Genomic DNA, 12,097 nt, shown 5'->3' with positions numbered 1-12,097 from the left:
CTCAGTAACAATCATCACACGCTTAGATGGGCATTCTCTCGCATAATGACCTCCACCCTTGCAACGTCGACAAATAATATCATGTGTTTGCCCTGTTGATGCCATGGATGAAGAAGAGCTCTTTGCAGGCCCAGAAGGTGTGCTCTTGGCAGATAGTGGTGATTGTGCCTGCTTTATTGTATCACGGTTGGAGGTGGCAGCCGACGGAGGCGCCGGTGAAGCAGAACGTGTGGAAGTAGATGATGCACGTGGTGTCCATGAAGAAGGTCGACCTGCAGAAAAGTTAGTCCGCGCCAATGCCTGTTGATCCTGCACTTCACGTTCAGCTTTACAAGCAAGATGGAATAAACGAGTGATATTAGTATACTCCTTATACTCTAGAATCGTCTGAATCTCTCTATTTAATCCACCCATAAAACGTGCAAGCATAGCTTCATTCTCCTCAACAATACCACATCTAATCATGCCAGTTTGTAATTCCTGATAATATTCTTCTACAGAATTTTTTCCCTGTCTTAAGCGCTGCAATTTTTGAAGTAATTCACGTTGATAATATGGTGGAACCCAACGAGTACGCATAGCAGTTTTCAAAGCAGCCCAAGTAGCAGGAATGGGATATAATCTACAATGCTCAGACCACCAAACACATGCAAAACTAGTGAATGCACAAACAGCAGCAGGAACACGTCTCTCCTCGGGATATTGTAAACATGTAAATCGTTGTTCAGTTTCTAACTCCCAAGTAAGGTATATATCAGGAACATATCTACCCTCAAATGGTGGAATATTCAATTTTAGTTTAGGGAGATGGTCATGATCTCGTACCTGAGGGTGAGCCCTACCATTGCCATTATTTGCATGTGGACGACCTGATGGTTGCTGTGCTGGTGGTGGCACGTAGTTCTGATTTTGATCAACCTCATCCTCGTAATCGCTAGCAAAATCATCCTCCTCCGCATCAGCAGCAGGAGCCACAGAAGTAGCAACAGGAGCACCAACAGTTTGGCGAGGTGCAAGAGGGAGACGGCTCGCTCGGCGGAGGGCTGTTTCACGATGTGTAGGTAGTCGTCGTTGTTGTTGTTGTAGAGGTGCGTTAGGTGCAGCCGGTGGTGGTGGTGGAAGACGCGCGAGCAATTCATTAAACCTGTTATCGAGCTTTGTTTCGAACGTCTTCTCCATGTCATCTATCTTCTCCATGGCCTCTTCAAATCTGTTTAGCACATCCTGCACCTGTCCATTCATCATTTGCTGAAATTTATCATGCAACTCCTGATTCGTCATGTTCTCCCAGTCAGTCTCGTCGGCTTGTGATCCTGCCATGGTTAGCAACAATAGAAAACACACAAGAATATGATCCTACAGAATACTAACAAGAGGTGGTGGTGGCGGGTGTCACAAATCCGTCAAGCAAATCTCAAATTCTTACCAGTTCTTACCCAGCAGCAGGCGGTGATCGGCAACCGTTGTAGTCAAAACTCTCAAAAGCTTGGATAGAGCGATTGCCAGGGAGAGTCAAACGCACGACGTAGAGGTATGTGGAGCTGGGAAGGCTTATAGTATGGTAGCAAAAAGGGTCAGCAATAATCAATTCAGAGATGCAAAGTTGAATAAACGCTCAACGACGGTACTGTGCTGGTCCTAGGCTAGACCGTGCTAGAGACGCGAGCCTAGAACACTAACAAAATCACGGCGCTGCACGTAAATCAGGGAAAAGCACACTCTGGAACTTTTTTTCTTTTGCTTTTTTTTTGCGCTCCTCTTTTTTTTGCGCTCCTCTTTTTTTTTTTTGCGAAAAATTACTATAATGGCGAGTGTCTCAAAACTCTTCCCTCGTCAAACTAATAGGATGGGCACGAAATTTTTTTTTCACTTTTTTTTTCGGAAATCAGGGCAGCGACGACGAAAAAGTGCGACAAAAAATCACTATGATGGCACGTGGCTCAAAAGACTCAGAAAAGCCTAAAAATAGGATAGGGAAAAAATATTTTTGCCCGTGAAAATTTTGGCCTAGAAACTGCCCGGGGGTCTCCAGACTCTTTTTTTTTTCCCGAGACCTACGCAGGCAAGGAAACACGAATCGGAATTGAGATTGATCTCAAGAACAAACCTAATATGAGAAGAACTCGGATTGGTGGTGGATATATGGTTGTGGTATATGGCAGCGGTGGTGGTATATGGTAGCGGTGGTGGTATATGGATAGAGATTGATGGCGAACTTTTAATCTAAACAAAACCCAAGTCTAAACGACGCCCTAAGGGCTGTATATATGGAGGAAGAGAGGGGAATTTCGTGGCCCTTGAGGGTGGGGTCCGAAACCAACCCTAACTCTTGTTTCCCCACACATACGGACTCTAAAAATAGCCTATACTTAAGTATTTCGAAATTACATGGGCCTGGCCCATTAATAAGGTGACGCAGCACCTAGAATAGCCTATGGACGAATATTATGAAGTGGCATCTTGTATATTTCGTCCAAGGCTTCATGCACTCCTTATGGCGGCTTCAAAGTCCTGAAATCATCACTTGTAACTCCGTTCTTGATCCCCTTGCGCATGCCATCAACTCCATTCGTGTTCTTGCTCCAATGTTCATCCTTCTCCAAGCTAGGACCTTCATTTGTAAGCAAAACAAATGTATCCAATTTAGGCAGCATCATAATCTCATGAACATTAGAATCATTACCAAGAAACGAAAGTACCTGGTAATTTAATTGGCGTGCGCGAGCTCTAGTAATTGGTCCAGTATATGTAACAGTAGGGGCTGTGGGTGTAACAATGGTATTGATGTCCTTATCAGAGGTAATGACAAAGGCATCGATCTTCCACCTCCACATGAGTATGACGGATGCCTTGTCACTTTAAATGCACCATGCGATGAGCTACCCACTACTTTGATCCCACCAGCTATTTTAGAGGACTATGTTGATGATTTGACTTTGCCATGTGATCAAACAATTTTGAGTGAATCCATTGAATTTACTATTGATGCGACAAAACCATGTGAATCAGGGAATAAATCAGATTTGGGTCAAATATATTTGAAAATAATTGTGCCAATGTTTAATTATTTTGATATGACCTCTAATCTTGGTGATGGTTCATCAATGTTAGGATGGTTTAATGATAAGCATTGTCAATCTTTTTATATGAATACGAGCTTCACTTATATGTGCAAACAGAGTTGCAATATTTTCATACCTTTGACTTCTTGTGATAATATATTGGCTTTATATTTCACGACTTTTGAAGGGTACTCTTGTATAACTGTGTCACATGTGCCCCAACTGAGATCAATAAAAATGTATGACATATACATATACAACCTGTACACCTTGTCTCTTTTGTTAGCCACTTTTCAGATTAAGCAACGCCGAGGACGGCTTTGTTTTCGAGAAGGGGATGATGATAAGGACATGGCTACAAAAGTTACACCCATATCCCCTGCTGTTTTATCTCTTGGAACAATTGCTAGAGCTCGCATACGCCACTTAAATTATTTGGTACTTTCGTTTCTTGGTGATGTTTCTAGTGTTCATGAGAATATGATGCTACCTAACTTAGATACATTTGTGTTGCTTGCAATTGAAGGGCCTAGCATGGACAAGAAGGATGAACATTGGAGCATGGTCAAGGACGGAGATGAAGGTGCGTGTGGAGAGAACAAGAATGGAGGTTCAAGTGCAGATTTCTGGACTTTGAAGCCACCATGATGACATACAAGAAGATGAACGAAATATAGAAGATGACCTTTCATAAATTTCATCCATAGCTTATTATTGGTGTTGCGCCACCTTATTTTGGGCCAGGCCCATGTAATCTATTTTTAGAGTCCATGTTGTACGGAAAACGACTTAGGAGGTGTTTTAGTCCCACCTTGCCTAGGGTGGACGAAATCCCCTCTCTTTTCCCTATAAATATAGCCCTTAAGGCAACGTTTAGACTTGGGTTTTGTTTAGATTAAAAGTCCGCCATAGCTGCAACTTCGTGTACTTCGTTTGTGTTCAACGACCAGACCAAGGCGTCAAAGAACCCCAGCTTGATCAATAAATCTTTCACCTTATATTCGCAATATCTAGTTTGCAATCTTAGTTTCTTGCTTGTTCGTCGTTTGCTTGCAGGAAATAGACCTTCGTGGTTAGGTTGGTCATGCTCTGGTGTGGCCAATAACCTCTCGGAGTTGGTTTAGCGATTGCTAAGGCGCGACATCCTCGCACGTTCGTAGTCGGATCATGAAAGTCTACTCCTTCGAAACGATAATCACCATCTCATCGAAAGACGGGAGACCTTTGCCTCTATCACACAATGCTGACCCTAGAAAGAGGGAGGAGGAGTATATATAGTATAGGGTCACGAAAGGGTACATGGGCCTCGGCCCAACACGCTATGCACACACAGGCGTCGGTCGTCCGGCATCTACCAGACATCCGGTGGCCCATGAGGGTCTGGACGTCCAAGAGTGGTTGGGCGTCCGATGTTTCAGCCCGGATCCGGCGGCATCGGATTTCCGGAGGCGGTCGGCCGTTCGGTCATCGGTTGTCCTAAGACTTCGGACTTCCGATAATTTCCATTCTGTTGTGTGACACCGGTCGTCTGGAGGGGCTCGATCGTCCGGGTGCTGGGAGGTGTCGGACATCCGGTCTATGTCAGTCATGTAGCCGTTGGAGTCGTCGTTGGCTAGGTCTTAGGCTGTCTGGCTGACGCACGAGGAGTCGGATGTCTAGTCAAGGCTGATCGTCCGGTGGTTGTAGACTCCTGGCAGCTCCTTCTCACGGTCCTTGTACTTGGCGTCCTCGCTAGCTCGTCCGTTGGATGTAATGGTTCTGTGGCTTCCCTCTAAGTATCTGATCGCACATAGGGTTTCCGCTTGAGGTAGTAGCCATGTCTCACATGTAGAAAGTGGTAGTTGGAAGAGGAGCGAGTTTACCTTAGTTTTGATAGCCCTTGTTCGAGCTCTTTTCATAGGTCCATGTGGTATCATAGGAGACAAAGGTAGGTCCATGGGGATGACCGTAGGAAGCTCCGCATCAGAAGAGGAGGATGGAGTTGGGTCGAAGATGGAGCAGGTGGATCTGGTAATGGTCGAGGATGGCGTTGTGGAAGTCAGAGAAGGGCGGCACCAAGCCGGCAAAGTTGGAGTGCAAGAAGATGGGGATCGTCGTGGCCTCAAGGTCGTGGGGTGCGTGCGAGCCCGGCCAGATCCGCATGGCCTTCCACTCGTTGTGGTCGCAACCCACCATGGAGCACACCTTGTCCAGCCCCTCTTCGTTGATGATGGTGGACCTTAACAAGGCCGGCTCTGGCTTGGTTGGGGAAGGCTTCTTGGTGTTGGGAGCCATGGATACGTGCACACCACGGGCCCAAGGGCTACTATGGGACCAGTGGGAACCAGGGTACCACGGGCCCACTGCCTACAGCCCAAGAAGCGACACCTAGAGAAGGCCTCAAGAGGTGGCCCAACCATGGGCGTCGTGAAGCAAGACACCTCCTGAGGACCTTGCCTCGCGAGGACCCTCTCCACGAGGCAAGACTACAAAAGACATCATCAAGCGGCAGGAGACCTCGCAAGGCTCACCTGACGAGGCAACCCCCCGCAAGGCCCTTCGCATGGGAAGCCACACGACAATGATCGTGTGGCCATGTGCCCATCAGACGGGTGACACACCTGCACCAGATGACGACAGCGAAGACTGTACCAGCAGGCGCGCCTAGGGCAAGTTTCCTCTTTGGTGATATGGGAGCAGTGGCATATGCCTCCCCTAAAGCAGGCTCCAAAGCTTACCACTTTGGTGCAAGAAGATCAGGACGACATGACACGCTAGGGCAGGCGTCATCACCAAGCCCACCCACGCGTCAGGATTGCGCCTTTAGCAGACGGGGACTACTTTTCTCAGGATAAGACCGAACGCATGTCCCCCTTTGAATAGTCGTTGTGTGGCAGCGCTTCCCACCAATATTTTTGGGGGAAGAGGACCAAGGAGGCTATAAAAGGGGCAGTGTTGCCACCATAGAAGGGGATCGTGCAATTGACCCCTGAGACCTATCTTGTAGCTCCAAGAGCGTTGTCTCCACAAGTAACCCCACCAAGCAGGAGTAGGGTTTTACAACGCACGGTGGCCCAAACCTGGGTAGCTTGTTGTATCCTTATCATTCCTTGTGTCCCTCCGTCATGCCTCGTGCATCGCTCGCTGTAGCCACGCCAAGCTTGGCTTCCAATTGCTAGGTGTCAGATACAGGGCTTCGTAGACCTAAGAAAGGTTCAAACTCAGGAGCGTGTGCGAAGAACTGAACCTCTCCATCCAACGAATGCGTCACTCTCATGGCCTAGCTCGATGAACGGAAAAGGGAAGGGATTTGGCAGTTTACCCAGGTTCTGACCACCTTGCGGTGTGAGACCCTATTCCTGCTTTGGGGTGGATTAGCCTCGCGGGGGGCTGAGGATGAACTAGTACACAGGAAGAACAACCTCAGGAGGTCTGTTCTTGTGTGGGTGTGAGCTAGTGTGGGTTCGGATTCTAGATCGGTCTCATATCCCCTCCCACGATGGTGGCTAAGCTACATTTATAGTGGCCTCGGTCCTATTCCTCCAAAACAAAGGCGGGAAGGGATCCCATAGTGGCCAAGTTTGAAGGAAGACAAGTAGTACATCTTATCCTGACGAAAGGTGGTCTTCGCGTGCAAAACCTCTGCTCGTGAAGCCGTAGTGGGCTCAGTGATGACATCCGTCCTACTGTCTGGTCTCGTTGCACGGGAAGGGAAACCTTTGGCTGATTCCTCGGGACCCCGTGCATGCGCTTGCCTCCTTAGCACCAAAGAGGAAACCTGCTGCTGTTCGCCCACTGGTGCCCGCCTGGCCTTGGTCGTCATGTCTTGCATCACCTCAACCTCATGAGGTGAGCGCCTGCATACGAATCTCCGCTCCTTAGGAGGCTGCTCCCTCCGGAGGTCTTGGTGTTGTCCGCCTCGCGAGGCTTTGATAGACGCGAGGGTCCCGATCTTCCGATGAGATGATAACTATCGATTTGGTGGAGGCGACTTTGACGATCCGACTACAAACGTGCACGACGTTGCGCCTTAGCAATCGCTAAACCAATCTCCTGAGGTTACTGACGATGCCGGAAGCACGGTCGGCCTGACCATGAAGGTCTATTCCTGCAAGCAATCGAAGAACGAGCAAGAATATGATAAAGCAATCTGAATATTGCAAATATATATGAGGTATTGATAATGGTGGGGATCCGTAAGCGGTCTTGGTCTGGTCGTTGGACACAAACGAAGTACACGAAGTTGCAATGGCTAACTTTTAACTAAACAAATCCCAAGCAAAAAGCTACTAGATGGATCTACTTATATAGGAGCAAGGGGTGGCGGCCAAGGAGGTGGGAGGACGTCCCAAGGCAGCCTAAAACTAACCCTAGGTCGTACAAGGCTCATGGGCCCAAGTGGAGGTGATGCAACACCTTTGGGCTTGTAGTTTGACTCGGATTCTGCTACAACGTCAGATTGTTTCGTCCATAACTCAACGCTCCAGATGAATTTGAAGGTGAATCCAATTGGGTTGGAAAGAGCACGAAATCTAGTTTCCAACAAAAAAAGAATCACCCAATTCGGAGTCCGTATGAAAAAGTTGTTGGCGTTTTGAGTCAGGTATGTCTGTGCAGTCCGAATCTGAATCCAGAACGTGAGAGACTTGGACTCTATCTTCTCTTGGCCCAAAAGTGACGTGAGAGGACTTTTTGAACACAACCTAAACTTCTCCTTTTCCCTTGTCTTCATATGTGGATTGTACAAATGTCCCATACACCTGCAATTAGACAAAACACAAAAGTGTGTGAAGTATTTTTGTTCTGGATAACATAAATAGATTATTGAATAGTTTGCATTAGAAATCACCTGACAAATATGCATGTATGAAATATTTTTGGTCGTATCCAAGGTAGTCATGTCCTCATCATCCTCCCCTTTTTGAAAATAAAGCCGTCCTCGGCATTGCTTAATCTGAAATGTGGCTAACAAAAGAGACAAGGTGTACATGTTGTATATGTATATGTCATCCATTTTAACTTCCCTTGATTTTTGCACATATGTCACATGTATACATGAGTAACTTTCATTGTTCATAAAATCTAAAGCCAAAAAATTATCACAGGAAGTAGAAGGCATGAAAATATTGGAACTCAGTTTGCACATATAAGTGAAGCTCTTATTCTCTTCAAAAGATTGGCAATGTTCATCATTAAACCATCCTAACTTTGATGAATAAACCTTACTTGCATCAAATTTACATGCTACAACATGCTTAAATAAGCAAACATGCAATAAGTCATTGGACACAGAATCATCATCAAGATTAGAGGTCATATCAAAATGATTAAACATTGGTTGTTTTGCATCAACAGTTAATTCAATGGGTGCACTCAAAATTGTTGATATTTCAGTTGTTTGATCACATGACGCATTCATGACAGTAACAAGAGTCTCTAAAATAGGTGGTGTGCTCAAATCAACAGGTAACTCAACACATGATGCATTCAAGTTAACTAGGCATGCTTCATTCTCATGTGAAGTTATATCATCAATACCTTTACTGTTACCTCGCAAAGATGTAGCTGATGTAGGTACGGACGTTGACAATGTACCATACTCTTGAGATGATATTGCGCTCACAATCCGAGGTGGGGCTGCTCTAGTAGGTGCAATAGTGGAGTAACCAACCGGCGATGGTGAGCATGAACTGGAATAGTAGTTGTTGTAGTCACCCAATGCATCCTCCTGTATCTGTCTCTCAAAGGTACAAGCACGGACATACATACCAGTAATGCAACGAGGAATATACCGAAATCTTGCCTGAATATCATGGTTCAAACCACCAAAAAATCTATTCATTGTATCATCCTGAGATTCTTCTATGTCACAATGATGCATATAAGATTTGAACTCTTGGTAGTAAGCATGAACATTGTTACTGCCTTGTTTTAATTGCTCCAATTTGCAACGCAATTCACGACGATAGTAAGGAGGAAAAAATTGTTGTCTCATTACAGCTTTCAAAACTTTCCAAGTTGTGGGTTGGTTATCAATGTTTTTCTTACAATGTACACTCCACCAAACAGAAGCAAAACCAGTAAATGCTCTAATGGTAGCTCGTACTCTCTCAAGTTCAGAAAAATCATGGTGACTAAAAACTTGTTCTACTTCAAGCTCCCAAGCTAGATAAATAGCAGGATTAAATCTACCCTCAAATGATGGTAAAGAGATAACCTGACCATATGCTTGTGTGTGTTGTCCCAACTCTCGTGATGGTGAAGATGTGTCCGTCGTCCAAGAACTTCTATCTCTGGAACCTGTCGTGATTAGTAGAAACAAGAACCAAAATTCGAGAATAATGTTCCTATGAACTACTAGGATGTGGTTGTAAAGTGCTCACAGTAAAGCAAATATCAATATCTTACAAGTTCTTACCATGCGGCAGGTGGTGACAGGCAACCAGCGGTGTCAAATAACTCTGAAGATTGTGTAAAGCGATTGCCAGGGGAACGTGCGTATACACGGTGTAGAAATATGTGGAGCTGGGTTGGCTATATATGGTAGCAAAAGATTAGCAATAATCAATTCAGAGATGCAATGTTGAATAAACGCTCAACGACGGTACTGTGCTGGTCCTAGGCTAGACCGAACTAGAGACGCGAGCCTAGAACACTAATGAGGTCACGTCATAGCACAACCAGCATCAATGAAGGATACTAAGTAGCTCTGGACAGCAAGATATAAGTGAAGATCACAACGGCAGTAAAGATAATGATGTGAAACAACAGCCAAGCTGTTTTACTGAACAGTGCACAAAACAGATTCCAATCCGAATTCAACTACGAGATTGAGTCTAAAAAGATCCGAATTTTGTTTTTTTTTCTCTTTTTTTTCCTCACACTTTTTTTTCTTTCTCTCCTTTTTTTCTCTGACTTTTTTTTTTCTCTTTTTTTTTCTCTCATTTTTTTCTCTCTTTTTTTCTCCCTCTTTCCAAAACAAACTAGATAAGATGCAGATTGGATCAAGTGAAGATGTGAACGATCTCAACTATTATTATGACAATGAATGGTGGGTAGCACGTGGTGGAAATTGATGGATGGGTGGTGGACAGCGGAAGAGATAATGATGCAGTGGTGGCGTGACTAATGTGAACAGAACTCGAAACTCTAAATGAACTAGACACTAAGACCAGCAACTCGACACGACGATGCAACCGATAATTCAACTATGCAAGCAATGAAAAGAAAATTGCAAAGGCTCAGACTGGCTTGGACCAAGGATGAATAGATCTAACTCTTTTTTGTAGCTTTTTCTTGGACAATAGGTAAGAAAATAAATCTAATCTAGGAAAACTGGAAATTCTCACCGAGCAACCTAAAAACTGATACCACTTGATAGAGGCGAGGGTCCCGATCTTTCGATGAGATGATAACTATCGATTTGGTGGAGGCGACTTTGACGATCCGACTACAAACGTGCACGACGTTGCGCCTTAGCAATCGCTAAACCAATCTCCTGAGGTTACTGACGATGCCGGAAGCACGGTCAGCCTGACCATGAAGGTCTATTCCTGCAAGCAATCGAAGAACGAGCAAGAATATGATAAAGCAATCTGAATATTGCAAATATATATGAGGTATTGATAATGGTGGGGATCCGTAAGCGGTCTTGGTCTGGTCGTTGGACACAAACGAAGTACACGAAGTTGCAATGGCTAACTTTTAACTAAACAAATCCCAAGCAAAAAGCTACTAGATGGATCTACTTATATAGGAGCAAGGGGTGGCGGCCAAGGAGGTGGGAGGACGTCCCAAGGCAGCCTAAAACTAACCCTAGGTCGTACAAGGCTCATGGGCCCAAGTGGAGGTGATGCAACACCTTTGGGCTTGTAGTTTGACTCGGATTCTGCTGCAACGTCAGATTGTTTCGTCCGTAACTCAACGCTCCAGATGAATTTGAAGGTGAATCCAATTGGGTTGGAAAGAGCACGAAATCTAGTTTCCAACAAAAAAAGAATCACCCAATTCGGAGTCCGTATGAAAAAGTTGTTGGCGTTTTGAGTCAGGTATGTCTGTGCAGTCCGAATCTGAATCCAGAACGTGAGAGACTTGGACTCTATCTTCTCTTGGCCCAAAAGTGACGTGAGAGGACTTTTTGAACACAACCTAAACTTCTCCTTTTCCCTTGTCTTCATATGTGGATTGTACAAATGTCCCATACACCTGCAATTAGACAAAACACAAAAGTGTGTGAAGTATTTTTGTTCTGGATAACATAAATAGATTATTGAATAGTTTGCATTAGAAATCACCTGACAAATATGCATGTATGAAATATTTTTGGTCGTATCCAAGGTAGTCATGTCCTCATCAGGCTTGGCCCCTCACGAGGGTCTTGTCTTGTCGATGCTGAAGATGGGCCGTACCAGGCCGTCTATGGAGCCACGCCATGGGCCGTAGGCAGGCAAGTCTGGGTACCCTGGTTCCCAGAACGCCGAGACTAGGTAGCGAACGAGGGTCCCAGACTTTGAGCCAGGGTTTTGGATTATTTCCCATTGCACAAATCAATCCCCGACAACCAGTAGCTTCACAATGCACTTCAAAAGTTTTATCAAAGTTGGCTGATGCAAGTAATGGAGCATGTGTAGGCATGTCATTAAGCTCATGTAATGCTGTGTCTTGGGAAGGTCCCCAAACAAACGATGCATTCTTATTACTCAATGCGTGCAATGGTGATGCAATAGTGCTAAATTCCTTAACAAATCAATGATAGAAACCGGCTAGGCCAAGGAAAACCATGCACTTGTTGCAAATTGGTTGGTTGTGGCCAAGTTTTAATTGCGTCAATTTTAGACTCGTCAACATGAACACCCTTAGAGGACACAACAAAGCCCAAGAAAACAAGATTATCAACACCAAAGGTGCATTTTTCCATGTTAGCATAAAGTCGCTCGTTTCTAAGAACTTGCAAGACGCCCCTAAGATGTATGGCATGATATTCAAGATATTGACTAAACACAAGTATATCACCAAAGTATACCACAACACATATGCCAATGTATTTGCGAAGAACA

This window comes from Triticum urartu, chromosome 1A, assembly GCF_056163025.1.
Source record: "Triticum urartu cultivar PI428250 chromosome 1A, HENAU_Tu73, whole genome shotgun sequence".
NCBI classification, from domain to species: domain Eukaryota; kingdom Viridiplantae; phylum Streptophyta; class Magnoliopsida; order Poales; family Poaceae; genus Triticum; species Triticum urartu.
Note: the sequence above shows the minus strand (reverse complement) of the source record.